Raw genomic sequence first — 15,930 nt, forward strand, 5'->3', positions numbered from 1 at the left:
TGACTTAGATTCTTGGAGAGAAAATAAAGGATTCCCGATGAACTCGAGTACATTTTTGTTGGCTATTTAGTACCCCGTTAGTAAAATTGTTGGAGGAGATCATGGAGCACATTATCGCTAGTGGACCAGAGCAGGGCGAGGGCCATCACAGGCTCCTCACACATCCCCCAGCGCGGATTCTGCCCACCTCTCCGCACTGGGAGCCTTTTGCAAGTTAGCAGTCTTGAGCATGAAAGGTGCTTGTTGTTGAGATCATCGGGACTGTGTTCGTGTCTGAAGGCAGGTGATACCTCTATGTAAACGCTCAGTATTCTCATGAGCAGGTGTGCAGCGTCCCAACAGGCTGGTTTGTTGTAAATTCTCTGACTTTTTAAACCTGCCCTCTACCAATCTGAAGCGCAGCCTCTTAGGTCTCCCTTCGCCCTCCATGCACAGAAATGAAAAGAAAGATCACCAGGGAGAAAGCATGCATTGCAGTTGTGCAGTTTTGGCGAACGCAGTATTGTTGTTTTCAATAGTTTTAGTCTTTATTATAAGATTTAAAAATCATTTAATATCCTATTAATTGCAGAGGATCACTAATAAACCCCCTAACTAAAAGACATTTAATGTTAATAAAAAATTTTGCAATATATTAGCATACCAAAACTAATGAAACTAGATCAATCTGTATAGTCTGAACACTAGTTCCTCACAGAATCTGGTCCAAGTTCAGTCAGCATAGAAACGGGTAAATGAATTAGTAGAAAGTGCTTGGATAAGGTTATGCCATTTAGCACCGGATTCTTGTGCAACATTTAGAGAATCAGACTTGATTCAGTGGCGGCGAGAGGACCAGAATCCAAGCCTTGGGCTTCTCAGCTGATAGTTCTCAGATTTTCAACCATCCACACCTGCTCCCACTTCAGCAGCCCCGCACCTTCGCCCGCCCCGAGCCTCCTCCAGTGCGTGTTCCGGGAGCCACAGAGTTCTCCCATGCAATCCAAACACCAGACAATGGACGCTAGGGGGGAAAGCACAAACAAGACACATTTCAAATACGCGATTCAATTACTTTTCACAACTCAGCGACGCGTCCAAGGCACGCTGTGTTTTGTTTTGAGGGCGGGGAGATGACTGGCAGGGAATCCGGGCCCCCATTGGCTGGCCGCTCGCCGCTGCAGTTGTGCGGGAGCCGCTGGGAGAGCATCATTGATCAGCCGGGGAAACGTGGAGGGAGCGCCACACCGGGGTCCAGGCGCTTCTGAGAAGGGAGGCTGCCTCTTCCAGGGAGAAAGTGGTGTGCACTGGCTGCCCCGCCGGGAGAACCTTCTGTGACGGAGAGGGAACCAAATGCAAGGCGGTTTGTTGCTCCAGTGATTTAAAAGGAAAAGAGAGAGAGAGAGACAGAGGCAGAGAGAAGGGAGAGACGGAGAAGGGTCTCACCTTCGGTGCAACGCTGGGCTGCTGCCTCCTGCTGCTGCCCTTCCTGCTGCTGCTGCTGCTGCCGCGGAGTCTGCCATCAGGTAAGGCTTCCTCCTGCGATGGGGATTGCATCGTGTGTGATCGCTTCAGGGTACGCGCACCGAAATTCATACATGATTAATAAAGTGTTGCCTGGCGTAGTCAGAAGCCCAACGAGGCTGCACACAGATCTGGCATCTGAATTAGGAGCCGGTGCAGGGTTGTGCTTTGGGAAACTTCCCTAAGTTCTAAACAAGTCAGTCTCTTGTCTTCAGAGCCGGAGGTTCAATTCAAAGGGGAGGGGAAGAAAGATTTTAACTACCAATGTGCATTACTTAGCATGGCTGAATTTTCGAATGAAAATAATTAGGTATGCTAGGTTATTTTATAAACGGCTTTATTGCTATTTTTTTTTACGGCAAAATATGTAATGCTTTGTTTTTAGACAGCTTCTGTAAATACCTCTTTCTGCTGATTCTTGCTAAAATACAAAACCCCTTCTCCGTGTACATTTTACAACTTCACCCTTCATTAAAAAAATACAACTGGGGAAGAGTTTAAAGGTTTTAATAGCTAGTCTTTCAGTATACAGCTACCTCACTTTGCTACTACAAAACTAATTTGGGAGAAGTGGAAGAGAAATAGATGACCGGAGTACTGTGGGTTATATAATATGCATTTCAAAATTATCTTAAGGGTATTCAGCCCTTGGTGGTACATTTGAAAAGTAAGACATATGTGCACGATAGAACATGCAAGCAAGCCATTGTTCAAGGAGACTTTCAGCATTTTGTAGATGTTTTTCTCCTAAAACATAATTATTTCTTTCTTTCTACATAGAAACACAGTGACTTCAGAATCTCTGTAGTTCATAGTGCTTGATGTCACTCACAGACATCTTTCTCTATACTCTCTGGAGAGGGGACTGACATACTTTTGGCCGATTCTGTGACCATGTCATGCTTCTCAGTTTTTCACCAGGTATTTTGAAGCTCATTCACAAACTGCTCAGCTGGAAAATTACCTTAGTTACTGACTGAGGGGGAAAACATTTAAATAGAGTAGGTTCTGAAAACATGTTTACAGTTTTAAATTACCCTCTACATGACCAAAACATGATAATCCAACCATGCCAAGCGGGTATTAGTTTGCTTAATCTTTTCAGCACACCTGATCAGTTTTAAGATTTATAAAATGATATCCAGACACACAGCTGGATATATTGAACCTCATCATCCAGTGACATTGTTTATTCATTAAATGATCCTAAGCAATTTGAGAATCATTTTAGTTTATATATTTTTATTATCATTTCTAGAAAGGAGTTTAACTGAATAGGTTTATATTACATTCCATTCCCCCCCCCCCCCCCCCCATGATTTAGGCTGAAGATCTCTTCAGAATTGAAATGCAGGTGGGTACTAGTCCTGAGCCATCAGCAGGTGCTTTACAAATTGTTTTGGAATGCTCAAGAGCATAGCTACCCACAAAGTAGGGGCTTCCACTTCACTAATGTACCCAGCACATAGGCTTGTTCAGTAACAAAATTGAGTGGCTGTTCTCCACTTGCTATAGAAACTACTGGAATAAAACAAAAGGTTTCCTATTCACTGGAAAGTCCAATTCCAAGAGGTATTTTCCCCTGACTAATAGTTTTTGCCTTGAAGACTGACATCCAAGTTTCATCCTGCCAATGCTAAGCCCCTTCCCCATAAAAGCATATACCTCATTTTCTTTTCTATTGTGTTCAGCAAATCTCCCATTGCTGGATTCTTAACTTCTACTGCTGTGTACCATTTTCAATCAGTAGGGGGAAGTTTTCAGGCCAGGAATCATTTTTTCCTACTGGACCTCATTCCTTCCACTGATCTGCTTAGTGAGGGTGATCATTTTAGATAATCCCCACAAAAAGAATTATGATGGGAGGGGAGATGCCATTTGTTCTACATGTGGTATGATACATATTATGTTCTCATCACAGGAAAACCAGTGCTTAGTTTATGGTGAAAATAAAATCTGTTAGTGAGTCACGTGACATACTTCCACCTCAGTCTGACTGCATTCTTTAAGGATGGAGCACAAAACTGCTGTCCTTAGACAGAGCATCTTTTGCATCTGATATTTTTGTGAAATGTATAAAATGTAATAGTGTGTGACATTGGTTGAAATCAATCAATTTTCATTTAGTGGTTGATAAGAATTTCTGTCACTTCCACATTTTAAAATACCCTGTGATGAACATGTTAATAAAATGGAACTTGGAATAGTCTGATTATACTGTTTTAAAATAAAATGTGAAATATTACTGTGTTTGCACACCTATGTCATTCAGCTGTCATACCATTAAATCTATCTAATAATTATAATAGGAAGATGCATAGGGTGATAGTTCTCTTCAGAAGTGAGCCATGTTTTTATGTAAAAATATAAAATCTAAGGACTCGTGTAATGATTTACTAGCCCTAGCTGGTTTGGCTCAGTGGATAGCGCGTTGGCCTGCAGACTGAAGGGTCCTGGGTTCGATTCTGGATAAGGGCACATACCCAGGTTTTGGGCTCTATACCCAGTAGGGGGCATGCAGGAGGCAGCCAATCAATGATTCTTTCTCATCATTGATGTTTCTATAGTTCCCTCTTCCTTCCTCTCTGAAATCAATAAGTATATATTTTAAAAAATCATTTTATTAAAAAAATGAGTTACTAGTAGGCTGGGTTATAAACGTCTTCATACTTTCAAAGGAAAAGTGTGATTACAGAGTTTCATTTAAGGTAAGACATTATTCTTTTAGTCTTTTAACAAATTAAAGCTGTTTTTATAGTAATTATGTCCTGTGTTACTATGTCAGTTACCACATCAATAGATACTTTGCTTATAATGTGACATCAATTCATGATTCTATTTATATTAAACTATAGGTGGAAATTATTGCACCTTTCCTGTTTAACAAAGATTGCATTTTATTTTTTATGAATAGGCTCAATTTATATCAAGAAAAATAAACAATCATTAGATAAGGGAAAATTAAGATTTTATTGGGAATTTTTACTAATACCTGATAATTGAACAATTTAAAACATTGTAATACTTGTCTTTAAGGTAATTGCTTCTTTTTCTGAATTACTATACTAAAAGTCTGATACATTATCACCAAACGTTAAAGAAAAATTGTATGTGCCTGTGAATATGAATAATGCCACCTGTGTCGAATATCAAATAGTGATTATTCAAAGTTATTTTTAAACATCACATGTTAAGATTACTAATAATATGGTATCAATAGTTTTTGGATAAGACTAATAGAAAGTCATGACTATTGAAAAATCATGATGAACTTGACATAATGTTATTCTACTTTCTGTGAGATACTGGATAAATAGTATAAGAATCCATTTATTCAAATATTAATTAAAAATTTAATAAGCACCTGCTAAGCAATGGAAAACAAGGTCTATGTTTACTATTTTTATAAGTATAGGGCCATTCAGGTTTGTATCACTTTATTCTATTACTAGTGGCCCGGTGCATGCATTCGTGCATGGGTGGGGTTCCCAGGGGGATGAGAGGGGCCTGGGACGCAATCGGCCCTCGGGGTGGGCGGAGGGGCGCCCTTGCCAGCCTGGGATCCAGATCTGTCCCCTGACATTTGCGCTGGTTGTTGGGAGCCACCTGGTGGCTGCTTTTATATTGTTTCTTCCTTGCCGAGAAGTCTAGGGAGGGAAAGCAGCGAGGTGCTGGAGGCTGATTTCCAGGAGGCCATTGTGCAGGGCAGCGCTGGTCCATTGGTGCCTGACCCTTTCTTTGGAGATTGGACCTGCAGGACTAGAGAGTGAGTGGCTGCCGCCAGGCTGGTGGGCCGCTGGCACCGGTAGGTCAGCTGAGTGGCGCTCCCGCTGTGGGAGCGCACTGACCACCAGGGGGCAGCTCCTATGTTGAACATCTGCCCCCTGGTGGTCAGTGTGTGTCATAGTCACTGGTCATTCTGGTCATTCTGCCGCATAGGCTTTTATATATATAGATAGTTCATGGTACTAAGGGATAAGTTAAATTTTCAATATGCTTTAGTTTTTTTTTTCACTAAATGGTTACAGATTTCTTGCATATCCTTTGTTCTGTGAATATCTAAGTCATTATGCTATAAATGGATTTAAATTACCTTGATATGAGGGGTGTGACATTTAAACAATGTAAAATTCTTTGTAAAATATGTGCATCCTATACATATATGTGTGAAGATTCTAATGAGAGAAGGTGAGGCCCCAATTTGTGCACAGATATTCATTAGAGAAATGCAGGACTTACATATAAACTCCTAAATCAAATGACTGAGTGATGTAAACTTAGTACTAGGTACCAAAGAAGTAGTTAAACATCAGGGCATAGTAGTATGCTAGTTATAAGTATGATTGATCATAACATCTTAAGGGTGCCATATAATGAATGGGTTCCAGAACTTCTATTTGCTGTAAAATTGTTATCACACACACACACACAATGTTTTTTTTTATATGGAAAGATGAGTCCCAACTCATTGTCTGCACTAAAATGTGGAAAGATAAAAACTTGTGGGGCAGACAATGTTTTGAATCCAAATTTTGAGAAATTTGTTGTGGCCAGAAATTGATATGAGTTAGAATTCAATCATTTTGGAATGCAATTGGTCCTCCAGTCATTTATCTAAAAAAATAAAAATAAAAAAATTGCAAGTTGTTTTCAATAGAAAGAAATGGAAGTTTCTGATAGTTTAAAGAATCAGTGAAATTTAGATTATGATGAAACTTTTACCACCATATTTCAAAAGCTTTAGAAATCAAGCAAAGAGGAGAACAGGATGGAACTAGAGAGACAGAGTGCAGAGTTAAAGGAAGTTTGGGGGATTGTTTTGTTTCTTTCTTTTTATTGATTTCAGAGAGGAAGGGAGAGGGGGAGAAAGAGAAAAAAAACATCAATGATGAGAGAGAATCATGGATAGGCTGCCTCCTGCACACCCCACACTGGGAACTGAGTCCACAACCTGGGTATGTGCCCTGACTGGGAATGGAACTGTGACCTCCTGGTTCATAGGTCAATACTCAACCATTGAGCAACACTGGCTGGGCAGCTTATTTTTCTTTTCAGTATAAGCTTGAACATGGGCATAGATGAGATGGAAGTCATTAGAAAGAGAAAGGAAACTAAATAACCAAGGTCTTAGCTTGTTAGAGAAAGCCATTAATAGGATGCAACTGCTGGTTGACCCTCGAGCTGCACCCGAGCTATCCTGGCTCCCTGGAATGTCTGTTCCTCTCACCATTCCAACACTGGTTGCTGTTTCAAGTACACAGTCTTGAGAGAGCAATTTGTTTTTGAGACCATCTGGATTGAATATGTGATTGAAGGCATCTGTAAAAACTTTTAAGGTTCTGGTAGGGGGGTGTCAATATCTACTCATCAGGCAGCTGCCCGAGACAGCCTGGAGTGGCCTGCCTCCTTCTTCAGTCTCTCCCTGCCTTCTGTGTACCAGCCACTTTCAGATTTTACCTGGGAAGCTCCCAAGTTTGCAAACTAACATAGAGAAGATGAAATTTATCTAGAGCAGAGGTGGAAGATACAATTAGATGGCATTCATTTTAATAATGCAACTGAAATTGTATCTAAAAACAAAATATCAAATAATTTTAGCTGACATTTCAACATTGATTAAAATATCTTGAATGTCAAAAAGAACTGTTAGGAAATAACCAGAATGTGATGCTAATTAATTTATACCAAGTAATGCTTTTATGTGTAATTGAAAGAGATCCAAGTGCTTGGTAAATATTGAGAAGTAAAGAAAAATTAACATTAATAGACTCTGCCCATGAAAAATAATGTTGTGGTGCTATCATTAACACTAAATGGTGTGATGCTTTTAAAACTTATCTTTGAGGAGAAACTTTAGAAATGCTTGAGGGAACAAGCAATTAACAATATATTCAAAACAAATCATCCTCCTCCAACTTTGTGGATCAATATTTGTTTTCATGAAGTTTAACCAGTACTCCAAGAGATGTGATTCCAGACATACTTAACAGTAAAGTGTTTACTATGCTATCCCTAGTTACTAGCAACAGGATAGAAAGTAAAAAGTGAAAAGTAAGCTCTTGTCAAAGTTTTTGGTATATATGTACTTAGCAAGAGTGGGAAGCCCAGGATAACTTTCTGAAGTACAGAGTGTCTCACAGGTAGACAGCTAGTTATCTTAATCAGTATTGACTATTTGTACTAAACTGAAGTTGTGACTAGAAGATGGTCACCACTATTAAATCCTAACATAGAAGGAAGTCCAATATGTATTAGAATTCTATCTATCAGAATTAGAGTTGTGTCAAGTAATTAGGCAAATACAGCAAATTTCTGTATATACTACACATAAATAATATACATTTTAACAACAGTATTAAATATATTTATTCCATAATACATTTATAATACATACTCAATATTTTACATGCTTATTGAACAAGTAAGTTTATGTGTCTATGGTTATATAACAGCATTGATGAGGGAAACAAGGGTATAAATGAAAATATATGGCATGTGATCTGCCCCAGTCATAAAATTTAAACACACCTCTAGTTAATGATATTGTTAAATGGTTGTTACATTTGACAAAAAATAAAGTCACACATGTTCAAAAACACAGTCATGTCACAAAGGTACAGGCCTATCTCATAGAGTTTTGGCTGGATTGTAAAATATGACATCTTTTTTGAAAGGAAACTTGGCAGTATCCATCAAAGTACAAAATCTAGCAATTTCAATACTTAGATTATTTTCTGCAGAAATACACTCGGCAGTGTTTTCTGACATTATTCTTCTCTCAATGACTGCAGCTTCTCATTCTCCTTTGCTGAGTTCTCCCATGTCAGAGCTATAAATAGAAACAGGGTATCCCAGGATGCAGTCCTATTCACCTTTCAATCTAGAAACTTCTGAAGAGGTAGCCAAAGTCACTTGCAGGGTTTTAAATGTCATGTGAATATGTCTTTCCAAATCTTTGTCTCCAATCCCTGTGCTGAGTATCAGACTCCAATATCAGAATGACTACTGAGTATTTCCACTTGCACCTCAGTATTTTCTTGCTCAAGTTGCCAGAACAAAATACTGTCTATTGAGTGTCTTAAACAACAGACATTAATTTTCTTACAATTCTGAAGGTGCAGAAGTCCAAGATTAAGGTGTTGGCTGAGTTGATTTGGTTTCTCATGAGAAAATTCTTCCTGGCTTGTAGACAGCATCTTCTCACTGTGTACTCTTACGCCTTATTCTTAGTGCTTATGCGGGGGGGGGGGGGGTGGGGAAGGGAGGAGAGAGATACAGAGAGAGAGAGAGAGAGAGAGAGAGAGAGAGAGAGAGAGAGAGAGAGAGAGAGAGAGCGCGCAATTGCTTTGGTGCCTCTTCTTATAAGGGCACTAATCCCAAGAGGAGGACCCCATCCTTATGACCTCATCTAGCCATAATTACATTCCAAAGGCTCCATCTCCAAATACCATCACATTGGGGGCTAGGGATTCAACATATGTGGCCTGTGAATTTTGGCACAATATAGTCCATAGTAAGATCTACTAATCATTTTGAACACAACTTGTTTAAAAATAAATTCTTTGTCTCTGCCCCTCCTCACCACAAGCTAAATGTACTCATTTTCCTAATCTTCCTTCAGTCAGTTATATAATTATGCATTTCACACCTTAAGATTTTAGGGTCACCTCTGAGGCTTTGCTTGCCTCCCATCTCCCCACAATCAGTGACAATATTGAGTCTACTGCTTCATAGCTCTATTGTCTAAACATATCTTTAATCAAATCACTTCTCATCTCACCATAGTTACCTTTATTCCAATCACTATTGTCAGTCTCCAAACTGGTCTTTCTTTTTCTACTTTTATCCACCCCACCTCCAATTCAGTGCCACAGTAGCCAGATATAAACACTCCAATATCAGCAAAGTACTTTCCATGGCTTAAAGCCAGTAGCTGTCCTAATCCCTCCATTTCCCTTCTCCTTAATCCAAGTTTATTCCTGCCACAGGGACTTTGCACTCACCTTTCCCCTTTGTGCAGATGTTGGTTTAAATGGTATTAGTTCAAAGCTGCATTTTCTAACCACTGTCTGTAAGTAACACTTCCTTCCCCGGAGTAATTATCTTTACCTTTTCACATATTTATTTTTTTTTCTAAATAGGACCTACTTCCTACTGTCTTCCAACATAAAATGCACACCTTGTGAGGAAAGCCCTACTGTAATGCCTTGCACATGGGAGTCCTCAATAAATGTTTGGTGAATGAATAAATGAATGAATAAAAGGATGAATATGAGCACATATTCACCTAAACATACAATGCATATAAAAGGGCTTTGAACCATTTACGTGATGATATGTTAAGGGCAGTTATCTTTAGAGAGGAGAGAGAGGCATATTGTGAATTATATGCCTTTTTAATGTAATATCTTCATGCATATAACTTGGCCTATAAATGTAATAATCATTAATTAGCCAAGCTTTTGTATTAGTATTTGATATTGAGACAGTGTTCTCCTGTTAAAATGATTAAAGGAATAAAAAGAATAAAATGTGTTAGCCTACAAAAAAAATTTTTTTTTAAAGTTAGGGCAGAATAATTTGCCTTAGTACTTGTGATCTTTTCAACTCAAGATTCAATACTATCTCACTGTGTATAATGTCCCCATTCCCCATGGTGTCTACAATTAAAATAAAGCTCTCAGGATACACTGAAAAGGGATAGAAAGCCTTTAAAGATTTGTCTTAATTGGCTCTGCGATTCAGTTTTGTTATCTGAAGGTAACAGAGGAGAATCCATATTAACACCTGGACTCCTGTCTGTGCAGAGTCCAGAGCTCCTGAAGTAACAATTAAATGGCTTAATCTTAAAACCCTCCAAGGTTTAATTCAGTAGCTCTCTACAGAAGGGCACTGCTAATTCTTCCTGAATTGCTGCTGCTGCTAACTGCACTGCCTTAATTTGAACAGTATTCAAAATTCCATTCTCTCTAATGGAGTTAATTGCATTATGAAAGTCAGCTTAGAGTGGGAACTTATTTCCTCTTGTGCAGTATTTCTCTACAGAATCCTTTCTTTTCCTTTCAATTTGACACATGCACACATTTGTGCAGAATAATGTCACAAATGCAGCGTGCTCTGTTTAAACCAAGTTTCAAAGAATATTCTTTAAAATATTTATACACACACCAAAGCAATTTAGCTATCCAAAGTGCCTACGATTTTGTACATGCTCAAGCCATCTGATCTAATAGACTCTAAGTCCTTGGAACATTAACAAATCTGTGAGCTTTTAAATCGCTGTGACCTATTCATTTAGAGGGTTACTTCAATAAAGAGAAGGCTCACTTAGGTTAATGATGGATCATGGAGCTGTTTGATTTGCAGTGAACTAAGTTGCCCATTATCCCTTAACATTCATGTGAGTCATGTTATCACATCCAAAGAATGAGTCAGGCCCCTTCCCTTGTGCCTGTAGATTTCCAAGTAATTACAAGAAATCTTAGGGTGCATGCCCATAAAGCTTTGGGCCTGATAATGCACAAAAATTATTATTTTTTCCAAGAATATGAAATTTCAACTAAGAACCAGTTTTTTAACATCAGCTGCTTATTCAGAGTTTATCTGGGCATCTTTTTTAATAGAGAGGCAGACATTCTCTCTCTCTCTCTTTCTCTTATTTTTTTTTTCATTTTCTTGAAGGAGAGACAACTCATTGACATGTTTTCATAACTAAGCATCCTCAAAATTACACTTAAATTTACCATCTACTCTTATTCCTTCATATATATGTGAATGTATATATATATATATATATATATATATATATATGTCACATATATATATTATAATATATACACAAACATGCATACACAGAGAGATAAGACTGGTGGACAAATCAGTCCATAATTTTAAGCAATGTTACATCAACTATAAATGTCATAACAAGGAACCAAAAATCTGTTTTATAATTCCAACATGGTGATTGCTTCCTTTACATGTCTATTTGCTCATTAAATCTGCAGTCTCTTTAGAGGCATATTCTGTGCAAGACAACTTGAAAATTAAGGTGAATACTCTAGAAATATATTTTAAGTGTTTTCAAAATATTTTTGTGATGCTCTCATATTTCATGTTTATTCCCTTGTGTCCATGTGTATGTACACACACAAATGTTAAAAGCAACTTCTTCAGTACAATCTCTACAGCTAGCTAAATGTTTCTGATAGAAGGCAATAAACTCTTTTGGCATTAATCCTTCCTAAAAATGAAATACGTCTACACTATAGAGAAAGCTATGAAATATGAATGACAGGAAGAAAACAACTTCATTTATTCTTGCTCTGTGATTTACAGTGTAGAGATGACAACCATGGGGGAGGTGAAGAATGGTAAAGTTTTCTGTGTTTGATGCTAATTTTACAGCACTACAGAAAAAGAGAGTATTGTGCCATATTCTGGATCTCTAGTGAATTTATTTAAAGATGGTCCATTAGTTCATGTCACCATGGAAAACTGGTAAGTTATGAGTGTTTTTACAAATAGAGTTGAGAAAAAAAATCCTAATATTGTGGATTCACAGAGACCTACCCAGAAAAATTATTATATTTTGCTTCCTAGTCACAAAGCTATGATTAATAACTTTAATACTGAGCCAAGATATTTTCATTAATGGTTACTTAACCAATTTTTGTAAGTGCACTTAACTCTTCTATTCTTTTCATGCCAAAGAAAGTGTTAAAAGCCATGAAAGTAAAGAGATCATTTTAGGCTAAAAAGGTAGAGCCAAAAATCTTTTTGCAAAAGCAAACAAACAGAGGATGTACCTGCCTTTCTCTGATGGAAATTAAGGGAAAGTAACAACAGTTATAAAATGTGTGAAGGCATTTCCTTACTTTTCCTCTGGCTTATTATTAATAATTTAAAATGCACTTAGAAAATTGCATTGGAAGATTTTATAATGACATAAATAAGTTTGAATATATATATGTATATCTATACCTATCATCTATCTATCTATCTATCTATCTATCTATCTATCTATCTATCTATCTATCATAGAATTGCAGATGTCCCCCATTTCCACTCCTCCCTTTGCCCCACTTAACCCATCCCCTGTCCCACCCCAGGATTTTACCACATTATTGTTTGTATCCTTGGGTTATGCATATGTGCATATGTGTTCTTTGGTTAATCTCTTCCTGCTCCCCCCCCCCCCCAATATCTCCCAATCTGAGATGTATCATTCTGTTCTATGCATCCATGTCTCTGGAACAATTTTATTTGTCAGTTTATTTTGTTCTCTAGATTCGACATATGAGTGAGATCATGTCATATTTGTCTTTCTCTAGCTGTCTTATTTCGCTTAGCATAATGACTTCCAGGTCAATCCATGCTGTTGCAAAGAGCTCCCTCTTTTTTTACAGCCACATAATATTCCATTATTTAAATGTACCACAGTCTTTTTTTTTATTCACTCATCTACTGATGGCCACTTGGGCTGTTTTTAGATCTTAGCCATTGTAAATAATGCTGCTATGAACACAGGGGTGCATATGTTCTTTCTGATTGGTATTTCGGAATTTTTTAGTATATATTCCCAGAAGTGGGATTGCTGGGTTAAAGGGCAATTCCATTTTTTAAATTTTTGAGGAAACTCCATATTGTTTTCCGCTGTGGCTGCAGCAGTCTGCATTCCCACCAGCAGTGTACTAGGGTTCCATTTTCTCCACATCCTCACCAACACTTGTTTGTTGATTTATTGATGGTAGCCATTCTTGCAGGTGTGAGATGATACCTCATTATAGTTTTAATTTGCATCTCTCTGGTGATTAGTGATGTTGAATATTTTTACAACTAATTACTAATTACAAAACTATCAAGACCTCTTATAGTATCTATTGCCTATCCTTTCTTTATTCCTCAAAATATTTTCAACTTTATTTCTGTTCTCATAGTAAGAAAAGCAGGTAGCCTAACATTTCCCATTTTATTATGGAACTAGAGGCCTGGTGCATGGATTTGTGCACCAATGGGGTTCCTCGGCCTGGCCTGAGGGTATCAGCAGACCTCCGTGCTGCCGCAGTCTGGCCTTACCCACCAGCTCATCGGGCTCCAGCCCGTGTCAGCGTCAATCCTGCACAGCACCAAGTAGCGCATGAAGCGGCAAGCATCCAGGAAGGAGCCTGAGCCCGGCTTGGCGCTGTTCTGCTCCTGCTCATCCCAGCCCCACTGTTCCCGTAGCAGCCACTGGGAGAGGCTTGCGCTGCTGCAGCTGCGCTTGCCAGCTGTCAGCCTGGTTTCTGTGGAAGCGCACTGACCACTAGGGACAGCTCCTGCACTGAGTGTCTTCCCCTTGGTGGTCAGTGTGTGTCATAGCTGTTGGCTGGTCGTCCAGGCATCCGGTCATCTGGTTGCTTAGGGTTTTTTATATATAGATGCTATCATTGGTTCTGGGTTGACTTTGTAATTTATTATTCTAGAGATATCTTGCTTTATTCTTGACTTATCATGGACCCATGGCCTACAATGTCAATGGCTTATTGGTTAATACTGATTTCAGGTTATTCACTTGACCTTAGCTTTGGTGTCAGCCTCCATAATAGTCAATGGCATTTAAGTACTTCCTTGTTAAAAACTCTGTATGGGCCATGTCTTTCATGAACAACCTGATATTAGATTACATGCCCCTCCCATCTTTGAACTCTACCACCTATCTTCATACCTATGTTCACAGAGTCATAGGACATACATTTCTCCTTATGTTGCATAGAGCTACTGCATAGCTATCTATGTACATGTAATAATTATAGCCATCTGCCACCTAAACTATTTTTGATATTACTTATTTAACAGTATCCATTTGAGGTGATATATATATATATATATATATATATATATATATATATATATATTGTTTATTTATTTACTTATATATGTTGTTTATTTACTTATTTTTGTAGTTTCATGCATTTTAATAGCAAACTTACTGAAATAACATAGAAGGCAGACAACATTAAAAATATGTACTTGCACGTAGGACAACTCAGGAAAGTATAATGTATGATAAAAAAGCTACAAACATCATTTAGTTGCCAACAATGAGAAATTTACTTGTTTAAAAAAATCCAAATTTTGTCAAGTTTACATTTTAAAATAAGCCATCTGGAGGTAATGTTTAATCAAAGTAACATCTAATGGAGTTTGGGACTTCATTACAGTACCATGCATGCTATTTTAAGGATTTTTGTTTTGTTTTCAAAGATAACCTGTTTGATGTTTTCATCAGTTGTCATTTGATGTATTTGTCATCTAGATGATGACTCCTATTTTTTTAAATGTGTATTTTCATATTTTGCTATAAATGTAAGTTATGCTCATGGTGAAGAAAATCAGGTATTGTCGAATGTATTAAACTCTAATCTTCATCTCCCTTTCTACTTATCCATTATCCCACTTCCCAGAGTTTCTGCTCACCCCAGCAGTTTCCTATATATTTTTCCAGAAACTTTCTGCCAACTGATTAATGCATGTATATATAGAAAACTAATATCTGACTTCTATTTATTTAATACTTATTTGACCCAGTTAATTTTTCTCTCCTTAACACAATTTTTTTAAAACTTGATTTCCCAGATGTCCATACACATTGGTTTTACTTTTTTTCCCTGACTTGCAATCCCTTCTCAGTTTTATTTGCTGATTTCTTCTCTCCCATTAATATTGAAGCAGCTTTTTTTCTCCTGTCTACACCCACACATGTAATGATCTAATCCAAGTTCATAGTTTTAAACACCATCTGTTGACATTTTTCAAATATATATCTCCAGCTCAGATCTCCCCAAATGTAATCTCTACCCAACTCCTTTCTTTGCATATGATACACTTGGAAACCTGATAGACATCTCAAATTTACAAGTCCAAAATGAACTCTTGGTCTTCACTCACAATTATATTCTATTCTCAGATTTTACCATGTTTGTTGATAAATTCCATCCTTTTAGTAAAGCAAAAATTCTCAAACTCTCTTATATCCTCTATTTCTCTTGCATTATGGGTGTAATCTGCCAGGAAATCCTATTGGCTCTACTTCCAAAATATGTAAAAGCTTACCGATTCTCAGCAGTTTCACTGTTTCTATCATGAGTCTAGAAGTAATAATTGCTTATCTGAATTATTGCATTAGCCTCCTAACTCGTCTCATTGCTTGTAGCTCTCCAAACTTTAGCCTCAAAAGCCAGGATCATCCTTTGAAAACATATTAGATCACGCAACCCCTCTGTTCAAAACCAACTGATGGCTTCCTATTTACCTCTCAGGAAAAGCCAAGGGCTGTGTGATGTGCCCCCTAATTTATTTCTAATCAACTTTCTTCTCTTTGCCCGTTCTGCTTTCATAACTCTTTTTGCTTCTCCTGGAGAATTCCATGAAGCTTACTCCACCTTTGGT

At 37.8% G+C, this 15,930-nt stretch overlaps 1 protein-coding gene across 1 annotated transcript in view; it reads left to right on the forward strand.

Moving 5' to 3' along the window:
- The first annotated feature begins 1,176 nt into the window (after positions 1-1,176).
- CDH12 (cadherin 12) overlaps positions 1,177-15,930 on the forward strand; it is a 758,008-nt gene continuing 743,254 nt past the window's right edge. Inside the window, exon 1 of the mRNA XM_080679082.1 lies at positions 1,177-1,505. The gene's annotated coding sequence lies outside the window, so the exon portion shown is untranslated. The remainder of the gene's footprint in view (positions 1,506-15,930) is intronic.

The sequence above is a fragment of the Plecotus auritus genome, assembly GCF_963455305.1.
Source record: "Plecotus auritus genome assembly, chromosome: 7".
Classification (NCBI taxonomy): domain Eukaryota; kingdom Metazoa; phylum Chordata; class Mammalia; order Chiroptera; family Vespertilionidae; genus Plecotus; species Plecotus auritus.